Source organism: Alosa pseudoharengus, unplaced genomic scaffold, assembly GCF_046254945.1.
Source record: "Alosa pseudoharengus isolate Yale_2024_CS ecotype anadromous, Long Island Sound unplaced genomic scaffold, YU_APseudo_1.1 YU_APseudo_1.1_scf_1, whole genome shotgun sequence".
NCBI lineage: Eukaryota > Metazoa > Chordata > Actinopteri > Clupeiformes > Clupeidae > Alosa > Alosa pseudoharengus.
In genome coordinates, this window is record NW_027468564.1 from 38,992,285 (window position 1) to 39,007,031 (window position 14,747).

The 14,747-nt window shown below is 40.2% G+C and overlaps 2 long non-coding RNA genes and 1 pseudogene across 2 annotated transcripts; 1 reads left to right on the top strand and 2 right to left on the bottom strand.

Moving 5' to 3' along the window:
- The first annotated feature begins 341 nt into the window (after positions 1–341).
- Positions 342–2,349, top strand: LOC143138157 (uncharacterized). Its single transcript, XR_012990155.1, has 3 exons — positions 342–495; positions 804–855; positions 1,319–2,349. It is a non-coding gene; the product is annotated as an uncharacterized LOC143138157 (long non-coding RNA).
- A 919-nt stretch (positions 2,350–3,268) lies between these two features.
- On the bottom strand, positions 3,269–14,133 carry LOC143118757 (cytosolic phospholipase A2 zeta-like; annotated as a pseudogene).
- On the bottom strand, positions 11,125–12,039 carry LOC143138205 (uncharacterized). Its single transcript, XR_012990168.1, has 3 exons — positions 11,999–12,039; positions 11,449–11,491; positions 11,125–11,231 (listed from the first exon to the last, which is right to left on the bottom strand). It is a non-coding gene; the product is annotated as an uncharacterized LOC143138205 (long non-coding RNA).
- Positions 14,134–14,747: the final 614 nt, after the last annotated feature.

A 14,747-nucleotide genomic window follows, 5' to 3' on the forward strand; every position in this document is an offset into this window, starting at 1 on the left:
CATAAATGAGAGACTATGAACTCATTCCTGATGATTCATAAGATATAAAAGAATGAAGTAATGCACAAATCAAATTAATTCATGCATGAATTCATGATAATTCATGTACCGTTACCGTAAAGTGTTACCGAAGTCTGTTTAGAGGTTTCATTGTAATGTAAAGAACATAAAGAACAGTTGAATGAGTCTCACCTCCTGAGAACAACATACAACTATTTGGTGTTTGCATATTACATTTTGTTGTTATATATTCAGGTAAGATTGAGTTATGACTGAGATCTATGAAATATATCAGAAAAAAAAAAACTTGCAGCATACCTCTGTAATTGTTCACAGTTGCTCCAAAGATCACCATAGCATCAATCATTCCCACTTCTGAAGTGTCGGAGGGAAGTTTGGTGATTTTGACCTGCAGCAGTGATGCCAACCCACCTGTGCCTGTGAGGAATGAAGCTGGCTCTCAGAAATCAACGACAGTGGAATTAACTTGAGCAGGTTGGTCTAAATGGGAAGATGAGGTGGTTCTTACACCTTCCCATGTTTCCCTAATAGAACCATCCCGGTGGACCACAGGAGAACTCGCAGCGATTATAATTGTACCCGTATGGGCTCTCCTGGTTTTGGCAACTGTGGTCGTTATGTGCTGGTTGTGAGTGACAATCAGAATCACTTAATGCATTTGTCCACCTCAACAAAAATGAAAGTAACACATCCAAAATAAGTAGATTGTCTTCTATATCGAGTGATTTTAATGTCACCACCTCACACATTATTGCTGTCTTTTTGTGGGTTTCCTTAAACAGGAGGAAGAAGGCGATTGTAAATGAGGACCGTGTGATTAAAGAGGATGTCAAGGTATTTGAAATCATTTAGCATGTAACATGACAAATATGTATTTGATATGTCATATATTTCTATTATTCCTTTTATACATAAGCCTGTAAACCAGAGTTACTTATCTGTTCTATTGACATGTAGTGGTGGCTTTTATAGAGGTTATTCTAGTTCTATTTATTTGACTAGCCACTGTAATACTACTTTTTAAAGGTTTCACAGGATAGATGGCATGTTTTTTTCCCCTTTAATAATACTTTTAATAAAACAAAATTATAAGTGGTTGTCAACTCTTTATAAGGGAATCCACATTGTAAAGTAGTAGGCTACAATACCAATGAATTAATAAAAAAAGCATACACAGATATCAGAGTAACATATCCAAGGTAGAACCAGCAACAAATCAATCGAGTACAGGCCACACCTCACTTCAGACATATGTGATCTCCCCTCACCATCAATGCACTAGTAATGTTTACTGCAGCACTGTAGCAACCATCTCTGACCCTGCATGCTTCAAGATGACCCCTGACCCCCATGTCAGCGTTCAACATGACGAACACTACGCCACCCTTCACTTCACTCCCAGCTGGCAAGAGGCGTCTCTGAGCAGCAGCATAGTGAAGGAACATCAGTTCAAATAGCCATAGGAGGAGTGGTTCGACACCTTTTCCAAACAACAATCATATCACTAGCAAAAAAATGAGCACTAATCACAAGCACGAGTGTGAATGTTTATTTGAAGTATATTTTATTAATGTGCAAGCAAATGCTACATGTACACCACCCGAGAAAAACACATGAAGAGTAGTCAACCAATTTTTAGTTTGTATGCATTTTTTTTATATATTGATACTGTAACATCGGTGTGTTGGACTAGCGCTATTGGTTCCCACAATGCATTGCGGCTGGGGTTCAGGGGGGGGGTTTATTGTGTGTGTGTCTTTACCTTTGTTTACTGATTATGGATGTGTTTTAGTGTAGCGTGTATCCCTCTTTAGTTTTGCCTCTTGTGTGACCCTTCTTGCTCGAGTCATTGCAATACATTTTCTGACACAATGGGGGGCAACATTCTAATTTCAAAGCCTTTCAGTAGAACAGACTGTTTTTCCCTCACCCTGTCATGTAGTATTGTGTGAACTAAGTGTGAATCCTCTGTTTTTTTATTTTCTTTTTTCATATGCATGTACACGATAAACATGCTTGAATAAGTATATCACGATTATAAACATGCAATTAAAGTAAATGAGATACAGTATGCTTAACCCACCTTGGTCTCCATAAAAACATGCTTATCATTTTATATTCTCAGAGAGTATGTCTGGCTCCAAATAATCAAAATGAAAACAAAGAGGGATCCATTAAGGCAGTGATTCTTAAACTAGGGGTCGCGACCCCAAATGGGGTCGCCAAAAACTTCCGTGGGGTCGCCAATTATTTTCTGTATTCAGTCTGAAATTATTATTAGGTGAAACAAAGGAAAATAATATTGCCCTTTTCTGCCTTTTTCTTATTTACACGCAGTTAAGAGAAGAGAGAGATTTTTTTTCGTCTTTCAACGAGATCTGGTTCAGCTATGGGCTACTGGTCCGCTGATAGAAACAATGTAACTATCTGCTCCCACTATGCAAACTCAACTTGTTCCCGCTATTTTAAGTAAAACAAAACAAAAGACATAGGTAGCCTACTAGCCAAAATGGACAGGTGGCTGCTTAAAAAATTGAACAAAAGCTCGGAAGTGCCATCTACCAGTGCGTCTACTCCTCCGTGATCCTCAGATGGGACAAGTCTAACGGCCGGTGAGAATAAAAAAGAACAAACGGCGCGTCGGCTTTATCAGAAAGAATTTCTGAAATATGCATTCACTTGCCAAGTTAAAGATAACCTCAACCACCCACAATGTGTGATTTGCGTCGATGTTCTGGCGAATGAGATCTTAAAACCTGTCAAAATGAAACGACATCTCAAAATACAGATGTCGGCTCAGCACCGTGGAGGAAAATCTCCGCCCACCCTTCCCATTGAAATTATTAAAGATAGTAAACCAGAAAAGGGAAATAAAAAAAATATTGTTATTGTTATCGCCATAAATATAATTAATGTAACGTGGTGGGCCTAATGCTGTATGTGTATGTGTGTGTGCGTGCTTGTGTGTGCGCGCGCTACGCACATAGCGCTCTGATCTGATATGGCGGCAGCCTACACTTGTTTAATCGTGATTGTTTGGTTTTCTCGGTTCTTGTTCACATGGAGTAAATAAAACAAATGACTTTGCTTTTTAGTTTTTGCTTGATTTAGTTGTTAACGTTTGAGGGGGGTATTTGAGTAAGGACTTAGAAAGGGTTTGGGGAAAGTGGGGTCGCCAGACCTCGCCATACTTTTTTGTGGGGTCGCCAGACAAAAAGTTTAAGAACCACTGCATTAAGGGACAGGAGTGTTCGTCCTCGTGTTCGTCCTCGTCTTCGTGGACTCTCTCTCTCTCTAACGCCCGACGCAAAGCCGACAGGAGTGTGTCGCGGTTGTTCAGGATGTTGTAGTGCATGAGATCGATCCATCAGCTTCTGGAAGTCCTCCGGCTGATAGGCCAGGTTGCTAGTGACGTACGGCGAGTCTTTGGTGCTGACATCCACGTCCCCTTGTTTCAGTTCCTCCACCCCCTCGCGCCTGACACCTTAGTGCAACAACAAACAGGAAGTATAGGGTTGATAACAATATGCGATTTTCACGGCAGGATTGTTGAGGCAAAAATAATTAAAATGAAATCACCACAATGTCTGTAAAACTTGATACTATATAATATATAATATCATTATAATTTGATTTATTATTAATAGTGAAATTAATTTATATTTGATTGCTTTGTGCTTTTTAACTAATTTGGGAAAATAAATTACACTCAAAATACGAGTGAAGTGGTGGTGAGTATGTAACCACACCCAAAAGCATTCAAATGGAACAATGGATGACTGAAAAGATGGTTAATATGTTTTATCAATATGACATTAATTATTGCATTTATAAACATCACAATATTGACGGTTAATGCCTGTATTCTGTGACACATCCTGGCCCCTGGGATTTGAAACGATGAAAGGACTGAGCTGAAATAATCACAAGCATGGCGTATTGTGGAGAATGAAAGATTTCTGAGGGGTCGGGGCTTGCACCTACTCACCTGGGGCTTTGAACTCCCTGAAGGTGAGATTGACCATGGGGAAGTGAACCACGATGGGTGCTTTGGGGTTCTCCTCGTCCTCGAAGACGTACACCTCTTTCATGGGCTCGTTCTCCACGTGGCAGAAATCGATGTGGGGGAACGGGATCCTGTGGTCAGCACAGTGCTGCTGGGTTTCCTTTAACACCTGAGGAGTACATTGACAGGGCAAACAGGTCAAACGTGCCTCAGAGAAGATGAGTAATGTACCTGGCTTAGTGCTCAAGCTCAAGCATGACCATGATAAATGGATAGGTCGTGGTTTAGTGTCGTTAGGTAGGTCATTGTTTATCCACAACTACATTTATTGGGGTCAGAAGAGTGTCAAGAGAAAAGGCAGTTTGCTCTATTTTAATCAATAAGAAATGGTGTCAGGCATGACAGGTGCACGGTCCCTTCAAATTAAGAGCCTCAGATATGAGCACCATGCTGGCCAGGGTGTCACAACATGGCTGATTTGAGAATAACATACATTGCTCACACTGATGTACTACCTCATGTAAAACAATTATTAATACATAGCATAACATAACATAACATAACATAGTAAACCTTAAACTGATCCAAATCCCAGGAGTAGTTGAGGGACAGGACGAGGTCCATGCACCTGTGGGCTTGCAGCACTGGGATGAAACCTGTGTTACAGGCGAAGCCCGCGTCCACCAGGTTCAGGGTGGCGTCCGCTGGGGTCAGCTGGTTTGGGAACGCATCGGGGTGAGTGTCTGGACAGGAAGCCCAAAGGTTGGATTTATTATAACAATGGCAGCTGGTTCCAAATCGTGTCATATTTCACACACACACAGACACACACACACTCATACGGTTTTTCAGTATATAACCCATACTGTATATGACACACGTGTGTGACATATGTAATAAGCAGAACATATACAACATATATAATTGATTATGTAAATATATTAAGATATATAATACACATGTGATACAACAGCATAATATACAACAGCTGTAATAGATAATATGTGACATGAAGTGGCATTATTCTTACCATTTCCCGCAATGAATCCACTTGTCTTGTTGTAGTCCCAGTGTAAATGTAGGCCTCGCATGAAGTTGTAAATGTGGCTGGAGATCGGTCGGCTGGTGAAGAAGCCGGTAATCCCTTGTGCTATGTCGGTGGCCGGCTTGATGATGACGGTGTCGAGCGTGGATGGCCTGTTGTCCGACTCTGTGGGGGACAGAACACCTCACGAATCTCACAGGGTCCAACATGACAACACACACCAACAGCACAGTCATCAGACAGCTGGTTGAAGCTGCTGGGGCAAACTACTGGACTGATACTGTAGTTTGTCAAAATTGCTAAGAATGTGCCTACCCACTTTTAAGATGCTTGACTTCCACATTTCCCTGTGCTACCAATTACATACACGTTAGAAATCATAGGAAGAGTTTGGTTCCAAAAGGCTATATCCTCCATTTTAATGAATTTTCATTAATCTTACTTTTATTATTATTTTGTTTTACATGTAATTTTAGTAGAACTGTATTGGGTTATTGTTATTCAATTAATCTGTACTCAATCAAAACGACACATTTGCAATTTTGTTGATATTATCTAAAATACACAATGACATAACATGACTTATTAATGTTTTTAAAAATGGAGATATAGTGTTTTGGAACCAAACTCTTCATATGCATGTACTGTATACAACATGTATGGATGCATTTATGTGTACAATATATAGCCTACATATTTATCATGTATGGATGCATTTATGTGTACAATATATAGCCTACATATTTAATCATGTATGGATGCATTTATGTGTACAATATATAGCCTACATATTTATCATGTATGGATGCATTTATGTGTACAATATATAGCCTACATATTTATCATGTATGGATGCATTTATGTGTACAATATACAACCAGCCAGGTATTGAAAGCACAACTTTTAGGCTCCTGCAGTGTAGTGGTAACTTTCCTTACCACTACACTTACACAGTGCTGTCTTCAGAGCACCAATACCTGTCTTGATGACATCACCAGGAAGCCAGGCTGGTTTGTTGCCAGTGACATAGTTCCACACATCGTTAAGGCTGATGGACATGGCACTGCTCCAGATTCCTACAGAACACACACACAGGATGGATGGATGGATGGATGGATGGAAAGGTGGCTGTACTGCATGATCAGGGATCGCCTCACACATTCCCCCCCCCCCACACACACACACACTCACACACACACACACACACACACACAATCCTTCTCCCTTGCTTCCTTCATCTCTTACCTATCAGGAATGGCAGCCGAGCCTCTGGAAGGTTCTTGACCATGCACCCCAGGAAGTACTCGCTACCAAAGTTCTCCGTGGGGATGGACGCACCGTATTTTGGAATGCCCACCTCATAGGGGCTGAACTCACACCACTCTGCAAACACAACAAAGGAACAATCTGAAGCTATGACCCAAACATGCTTTAGTCTGTAGAATCACAACATCTTAGCTACACCGGATACAGTAACATTCACTGACTACAATTAGCAAATTCCACTTCAATCAGTAGAGCTGGACGAATGTGTATGCACTGCAGTGTGTATGCTCTATTTTTTTTTTTTTTTGCACAGCACTTGCCATGTGCTCCATTTTGTACGGGATTTGAGTTTAATATCTTAATTTAATTAATAGAAGAAGAAAGGGTTGTTTGGAATAAAACTGAAAACTCTTACCAGCATCAGTGACGTTGCCCTTCTGGCTGGTCTTCATGTTCACTGCTGTGTAGATGGGCAGAGGATTTTGTCCCTCAGATACTGCCCTCCTCTGGTCAGACAGGGTACTGTCCCATTTCTGCACAGGCAAAAGTGCACATTCAGCAATTGGCTCTGCAGAATCTATTGCTTACGTGTAATATGCAATCTGATTGCAGTTTGCAAATACATTTTGAACAAAGTTATGGGTGTGTGTATATGTATGGGTGTGTGTATATGTCTGTGTGTGTTGTATTGCTTGTGTGAGAGATGAACAAGAGAGAGATTAAGAGAAAGAGAGATGTGTGTGTGTGTGTGTGCGTGCGTGCGTGCGTGCATGTGTGTGTGTCTGTGTGTGTATGCATGTGTGTGTATGCATGTGTGTGTGTGTGTGTGTGTGTGTGTGTAATGTAAAACCGTGCCTTTTATGGTTTTGTTGCTTTCTGTTTCTGTGTCCATTTCTGTGCTTTTATGTACTATTTCTCTGGGCCATTGCTTATGCAGCACACTGAATGACCCCTGTGCTATTTAAATAAACTTGACTTGAATTGACTTGACTGTATTCAGCACCTTGCCATAGATGAGGTGTTCGATGGCCAGACCCCACTTGTCGATGTAGGTGACTGGGACCCCCTCCTTTTCCCTCAGATCCATCTCCTCCCTGTAGCCACGGAGCTGCTCAGTGGACATGATGTCCTGGTACCTCTTAATCATCTCAACCTTCATGGGCTCGGCGACCACACTTATGTCCTTTTGCGACCAATCGGAAGTATCGTAGAGTGTGGACATGGCCCTGTAACATGCAATAATGCCATGTTATATGAGACAGAACATTATATGGAAATATTACAGGTAAGAATGGTTATGATGTGGTATATTCACACTATATATTCTCTCTCTCTCTCTCTCTCTCTCTCTCACACACACACACACACAGAGCATTTCAGAAAAGGTCACACTGCACTGAAAGTCAGATGTGTGAGTGAGGTGTGTGTGTGTGTGTGTGTGTGTGTGTGTGTCGTCTAATCTTGTCTGAGGGGCTGGTCTCTCACCATGTGGCTCCTGAGACTCCCGTGATGTAGCTGACAGCATCCAGGATGCCCAGAGCTTGGAGACCCTTCAGACTCCCAAAGGTGCCAGTCATCGCCCTGGTCCCGCCCCCCGAGCAAACCACACCCACTAGCGGGACCTGGAAGGAGATGTGTCAATAGCAAAGATCCTAGAGCGGAGCTCTGTTCTAGAATCTTTGGTCAATAAGCTTCCAAAACGGTTCTAAATAGTACAGCCATTACCATGAAATAGGAACAGTGCAGCAAAATTACTTTTGTACTGTTCACACATTTTTGTCAGCATATTTGTACATTTGCCATTGTCAGTCCTGGAGACAAGTGTAATAACTACACACCTGTTGTTCTCTATCATCTCTCTATCTCTCTCTCTTTCTAGACCCTTTCAATCTGTTCCTAGATTGTTTCCGGTTTCTGTATTGAAACATTCAAAACCACATATACTTTGAAATTAAAATGTAAAATCTATTGGACTTTAGCGTAATGCTCTACAAATTGTTGATTTTAACTTTTTTGTGTCCCCAAGTTACTATAAAAACTACTAAATGTTGTTTTATGTGCCACCAGAAATGCCTTATGTTAGTTTATGCAGTTGAAATGGTCAATAATGAGTACAACTGTTTATGAACATTATGCCTTCAATAGGGAGTGATTCAGAATGTAGCATGTACGAGCATTCTGGGAAATGTAGGCAGTGGAGGTACTGTATGTATTGTGTTACTGTATGTCTGAGTGTGTCTGGCCCAGGCCTTCACTCTCTCTATTTGCATCCCAGGTCATTAGCCAAGGAGCTGGCCAATGTAGTGGAACACATATTTGGACCAAATTTGTACATTGAGGTGAGTCATCTCTCCGTGGGCATGTTTGTGTGTGTGCGTGTGTGTGTGTACGTGCGTGCATGTGTGCGTGCGTGCCTTTCCCCCTTCCTTAGCCCCCAAAAGAGCATTCTTGTTTTTAATGTTCCACTTGGTTTGTAGAGTTGGCCTCTATCCACTGATGAACAAAAGGGATTATCAAGCAAAATGAAATACCATCTCTGGCTAATTTGATCTACACAAACAAGACAAATTCCTTGTATGCAAAAAACCTGCTTGGCAAGAAACCAAACTCTGATCTGTATCTTCCCTTCAATGCACCCCCCACCCCCCTATCCCTCTGGTTTACTCCCTTATCTATCTATTTCTCTCTCTCTCACACACACACACACACACACACACCACACATACACACCACACATACACACCACACACACACACACACACACACACACACACACATACACACACACACACTACCTTATCTGTCTGAGGAGGTGAGCTGAGTCCTAGCAGCTTTTGCAGAGCATGCCCCACCACCGCCTTCCTCTTCTCCAGGAAGTCCCTCTCAGCCAACGGGATGTTAAAGTCCAGACGCAACGCCAGATTCTCCTCTGAGCTGCAGTGTCACAGTCACCAAACAACAGTGAAGAGGGCAACAGTAACAGCATATTTATGTCAGTTACACTTTGATCACGAAAAGGACCTCAAGAAATGTAATCGATCAAATAAAATAATAGAAACTATTACACAGAGCCTTACTCACCGTGGCGATATGGCTCATTTAAAATCATAATGTCGTACTGTGATGAATAGCTGGTGGTAATGGCACATGTGTTCATGTCTCCTTCACGTAACCATACACCATAGACATAATAGAAATCGTACACTACCAGAATTTGAAAATGATGACCAAAACATCTGTTGTCTCGTGTTAATTGTTGGATTTAGGTCAGAGGTTGGATTTAGCCTAAATCATTTAGGTCAGAGGTCATGATGGTGTGTGTATGCGTTACCCCAACCAGAGTGTGCTTTGCAGTTCTAGTTTAAAACAAGACTATGAAACAATTTGCTACTTTCTTTGAGGTTTTTTTTTTTATCAAGGAAGACATTTTGGTTATCATCTTCAAATTCTGGTTGTGTACGTTTACATGAAGGACAGATGAACACATGTGCCATTACCACCAGCCATTCATCACAGTACGACATTCCTGTCTTCAAAGGACACAGTTAGCATGTTAGCAAGCTTCTAGCAGTGCCAACAAGGCTCTGAATCAGGGCTGTATGTTAACTTTTTTTGCCGAGGTTGACTTTGTAACATCGGTATCTAGTTACAAACACCTCATTAAAATAATGTGTCACCGGTGCTAAGCTGGTAAATCATCCAAAACTGTTTTTTTTGTAGCATGTGCTACATTATATGTTGCACTGTGCACTCCTGCTCTGGGTGGTGACTGCAAGGTTTTGTATGTCTTTGGTTAGCTCACTAGGAAATGTTGAATAAGGAGTGGACCTACAATGTATGTCATGTTGTGACATGTTGTACATGTTGTGTATACAATGAAGCACATTACCAAGGTATGCCTGTGTGGAGAATTGAGAGTGTATTAAGTTTTTAGGTAGAGGGATGTTTTACCTTTCCCCTGTTTTCAGTTCCAGGTTAACAAAATCCTGTGGGAAATAAAATGGTGTTGTTTGATAACTGGGCATTTTCTTTTTTATTATTCAAATGTGTTCAAATTGAGCAATAGATGAATGTTAGAGTTTGTGTACTACCTCTCCAAGAGGCACTTTCATTTCCTGATTAGCAATGACTGGCCGCAAAGAATCTGGTGAAAGATTGATTGACTGAATGGCATCGTCAACCTGTTGACAGCAGATTATGAAATAATAAAATGAATGAAAAATAAATAGAAATAAAATGTATGGCATAGTCTCAAATTCTAAATAGTATAGTCTATTGGTTTGCAATGAGTATCTTCCTTTTTGTTACCTGAAAATTATTGTATTTTCTAAATGAATCAGTAGTTTTTAAAATGTCAAAAAAGGTGGAGGATGTCAATCTGTGCTTTTCCTGAGACAACAATGACATCTTCCAATGCTTTGCTTTGTCTACACCCAAAAGATTATTCAGAATGTGGTTTGACAATACTGAAGATTATAACAATTTCCTATCAAAATAGTTCACAATTAATTAATATATAAATTGCTGCAGTTCTAGTTGAGTCCACCACACCTAAAATGAGAACATGTTCCTTCAGGACTAAGTGTGTGTGTGTGTGTGTGTGTGTGTGTGTGTGTGTGTGTGTGTGTGTGCCTGCGTGTATGCATGCATGCATTTATGTGTGTGTGTGTGTGTGTGTGTGTGTGTGTGTGTGTATGTGTTTATGTGTTGATGTGTGTGTGTGTGTGTGTGTGTGTGTGTGTTTTTGTGTTGATGTGTGTGTGTGTACCTGCACAGAGAGTTCTGTCTCCAAGTCTCTGTTGATGTAGTAACGTAAAGAGTCCATCAGGTCCGAGGTGAGAACATGTTCCTCTCTATAAGCTCCTTTCAGCTTCAGTATTAAGCTCTGTATTTCTGCAACACACACACACACACACACACACACACACACACACACACACACACACACACACACACACACACACACACACACACACACACACACAGAGAGAGAGAACATATACCTAAGTGAACTGAAAAAGTGTTTCCCCCCTGAACAAAAATTGACAGCTGTACTAAAGCTGGTGATTTATTTTCTTTCTTTGATCCTTCAATGTGTTCTACTGCTTACCTGGGTGTTTTACCGTGATGTCAAGAGTTGAGAATGGTGGTGCCTAGAAGCAGAAGAATCAGGACGAATGTGAGCCATAATACATAATTTATCCTTTATCTCGACTGAAAGTGTTACGCTTTACTTGACGGTATCGATATAAGAGTGACATGACACTGTCATGAACGTGTCATAAACAGTATAAACAACCCATAAAAGTTTATGACATAACGCTTCTGTTATTAAGTGTCATTCGGTTTTTGTCACGACAAGTTAGGGTTAGGTTTAGGGTAAGGGTTAGGGTCAGAGTTATGGTTCATGTGTCATGACAGTGTCATGTCACTCCTATGTAGATAGCGTCAAGTATTACCAAAGTGATATTTTATTACATGTTTATGCTAACATTTTTTATAGAATTGACACTGCATATTTATAAATTGCAATTATTACGTATACTACATATTAATATCACTGCAATATGCACACTGCAAACAGAATTCTGTAACATCATACTCATATCAACAAATATTATTCTGAATCATTTAAGTAGACTACACAAAGTGACACCTACCACCAAGATTCCATTGGACAGGTAAGAACCTGGTGCTTCAGCGCTAAAAACAAGAAGGACAAGTGTGAGGCGTTTAATAGGCATCTGATGGTTATGCAGTCTATAGAGCTACTGTAACACTCTAAAAAACACAGATGAAAAAAAGGAGCATATGATAAAATATGCAGGGCAGCAATCAGCCTATTATAAATAATTGAAGCCAATGCTTTTTTCAACCTACAGTTGCTTTCACAGTCCTAACAGTTCAATGTTTCCAGGACAACAGTTTATCTTTTCCATTTCAGTGTTTTAATGCAATAAAAGTGTATGTATGTATGTACGTATGTATTCAGTTATGTATTTATTTATTAACTTGTCTGTTCTCTTACCTCTCAACCATCTCAAATTCGACCCATAACTTATCATTTGTCTGAGCATAGACAAAAAACAAAACAAAAAAAAGATGTCAGTTGACCACATTTTGTTATTAACATGGTAAAATGTCATAATGTCTCTTCAAGAGAGCTTTACCTGTGCATTTGTTATGAACACTTTGGTCTGTTTTTGGCCCATGGTGAGGTTACTTAGATCAAACAAGATAGCCGTGCAAATATCATCTCCAAAGAATGTGTCCTCATCGAACATTTGCAATTCTAGAACATTCTGTAAGAGAAGGATAGTTGTGTTAAAAAGGATAGATTGAGAAAGGAAAGCACTTTTAAAAGTTATTCAACTTTGAGTAGGTGGACCCTCAAACTGATGAATTTGAGACACACCAACCTGGTATCTTAACCAAGGGGGAGGCAATAAGTATAGTTGATAACATCAACAGTTAATAACAATTTGTCTGTAAAGTTTTACATCAGATGTTTGTAAATATGGTTTTAAAGGGTCTATAAGCAGGATCAGCACAACATTGAGACGTCTGTGTGGGTCAGACCTTGACATGGCTGTTCACGCGGAAGTGGAACGTTTCGTTCCACTCAGGGCTGTCGCTGTTAGGAACTGTCCTGGTGCGGTGCAGGCGGGCGGAAGACGTGGGGAGCTTCAGAGTCACATAGCAGTCCGACTTCGACCCTGAAGAGAACCACCAAGAGGGGGTTAGGGTTAGTACTAGCAATCAGTTCAGTTCAATTCATTTCAGTTTCTCTGCCGCTATCTGGGAAAAAAGTTGTTTTATCTTCAAGAACAACTGTGTACACATTGAATTCATGCACATATTGTACAAAACTCCGCACATTATTTAATTAGTTAGAGGATTTCAATTCCATCCACATATTTTCTGCTATACCTAACAATAGTTGAAGCATGGCAATAGAAGACACTGAAATATCTTCCATATCTGGCAATCTATTGCGTTAGTAAAAAAAAACAGAAAAAAAAACAGGAAAAAAAACAGTGAAAAGAGACAATTAACAGTCAAGCGGACAGAACACAGATTGATTGACGGGACTTACAGTAGTCATGGGAGTGCTGAAGTTCTGCTCGCAGGACGGTAACAGAGAGCTTCCAATAGGGGACCAATTCCAGCTGAGAAAGATAAATAAACAAATAACATTAATCACAGCAGCACCAGTCTCATCACCATTATTGTCAAATTATCTTCTCAGTATCTTCACATTATCTCCACAATATCTTCTCATTATCTTCACATTGTCTTCTCAAAATCTTCTCAATGTTTGATCAATATCTTCACATTATCTTCTCAATATCTTCTCAATGTTTTATCAATATCTTCACATTATCTTCACATTATCTTTAACCATCCTGCATATAACAGCTTGCTATAGTACACCATCCAGAGTGAGGTCTGTTTTTTTTCTGCTTTCATTTGAGCTTTGAGGTGTTTTCATAAAACAGAACATGGAATTCACCATGTAATTTATTCACACATTGTCCTGTAATATAAGGCACACAATCTGTTGAGACACAAGCATGAGTTGTAAACTTTTGACAGTTTTAAAATTGTGATGACCTAGAAAACAAGACTGGACAAAATTATGTTTTCAGAAAAAAATGGGTTAAAATAAGGACCAGCTGCATTAAAACTGAAGTAATACATTGCCCATATCGGACCAGACTGACCAGTGGTCCTGAGGAAATTATTTATACAACCCAACACATTTAGAACGTAACAGTTTGCTTACCTTGGCCATGGTTGTTTCTGCAGTGAGCTCAGCTCAGTCAACTTGAAGGCAAATATCTTGAGTGACTGAGGGCGGAGCAGTTTTTGCTTTTGTGGACTTTAGAATGTGTTCTGTTTTCATGCTGACCCATGAAACTGGACAGCACCAGGTAGGCCATTCCACTGTTCCAGTTAAACTGGTTATTGTAGTTCAGTTGGTTATTGGAGGAGTATCATGAAATCATTTGGTCTCACTTACCACATGTCCTGCCAATTGCCTGAATGCTCCACCAAAGACAAACAAAAATAAAAATCACCAACAGCTTTCGTGCACCAATAACATCACCAACAAAACAGCCTTTGAGAGCATTTCATTATTACTGGTTAACAAGCAGGCATCCGTCATCATCTTCAATGTCCCCCCACCCTACACACGCACACACACACACACACACAGACGCCACGTCGTCTTCAATGCGATGCAATCAAAAACATAATCAGACACACCACAAGCCCTTGATAAAGGCACCAACAAATACCAAGAACCAGCAACAAATTCTTTGGTCATTCTTCTTAGTTTATGATCAGATCAGCAAAATATAACAATAGCAGTGCATGTGAGACATGCTAAGATTCTCACAGAGC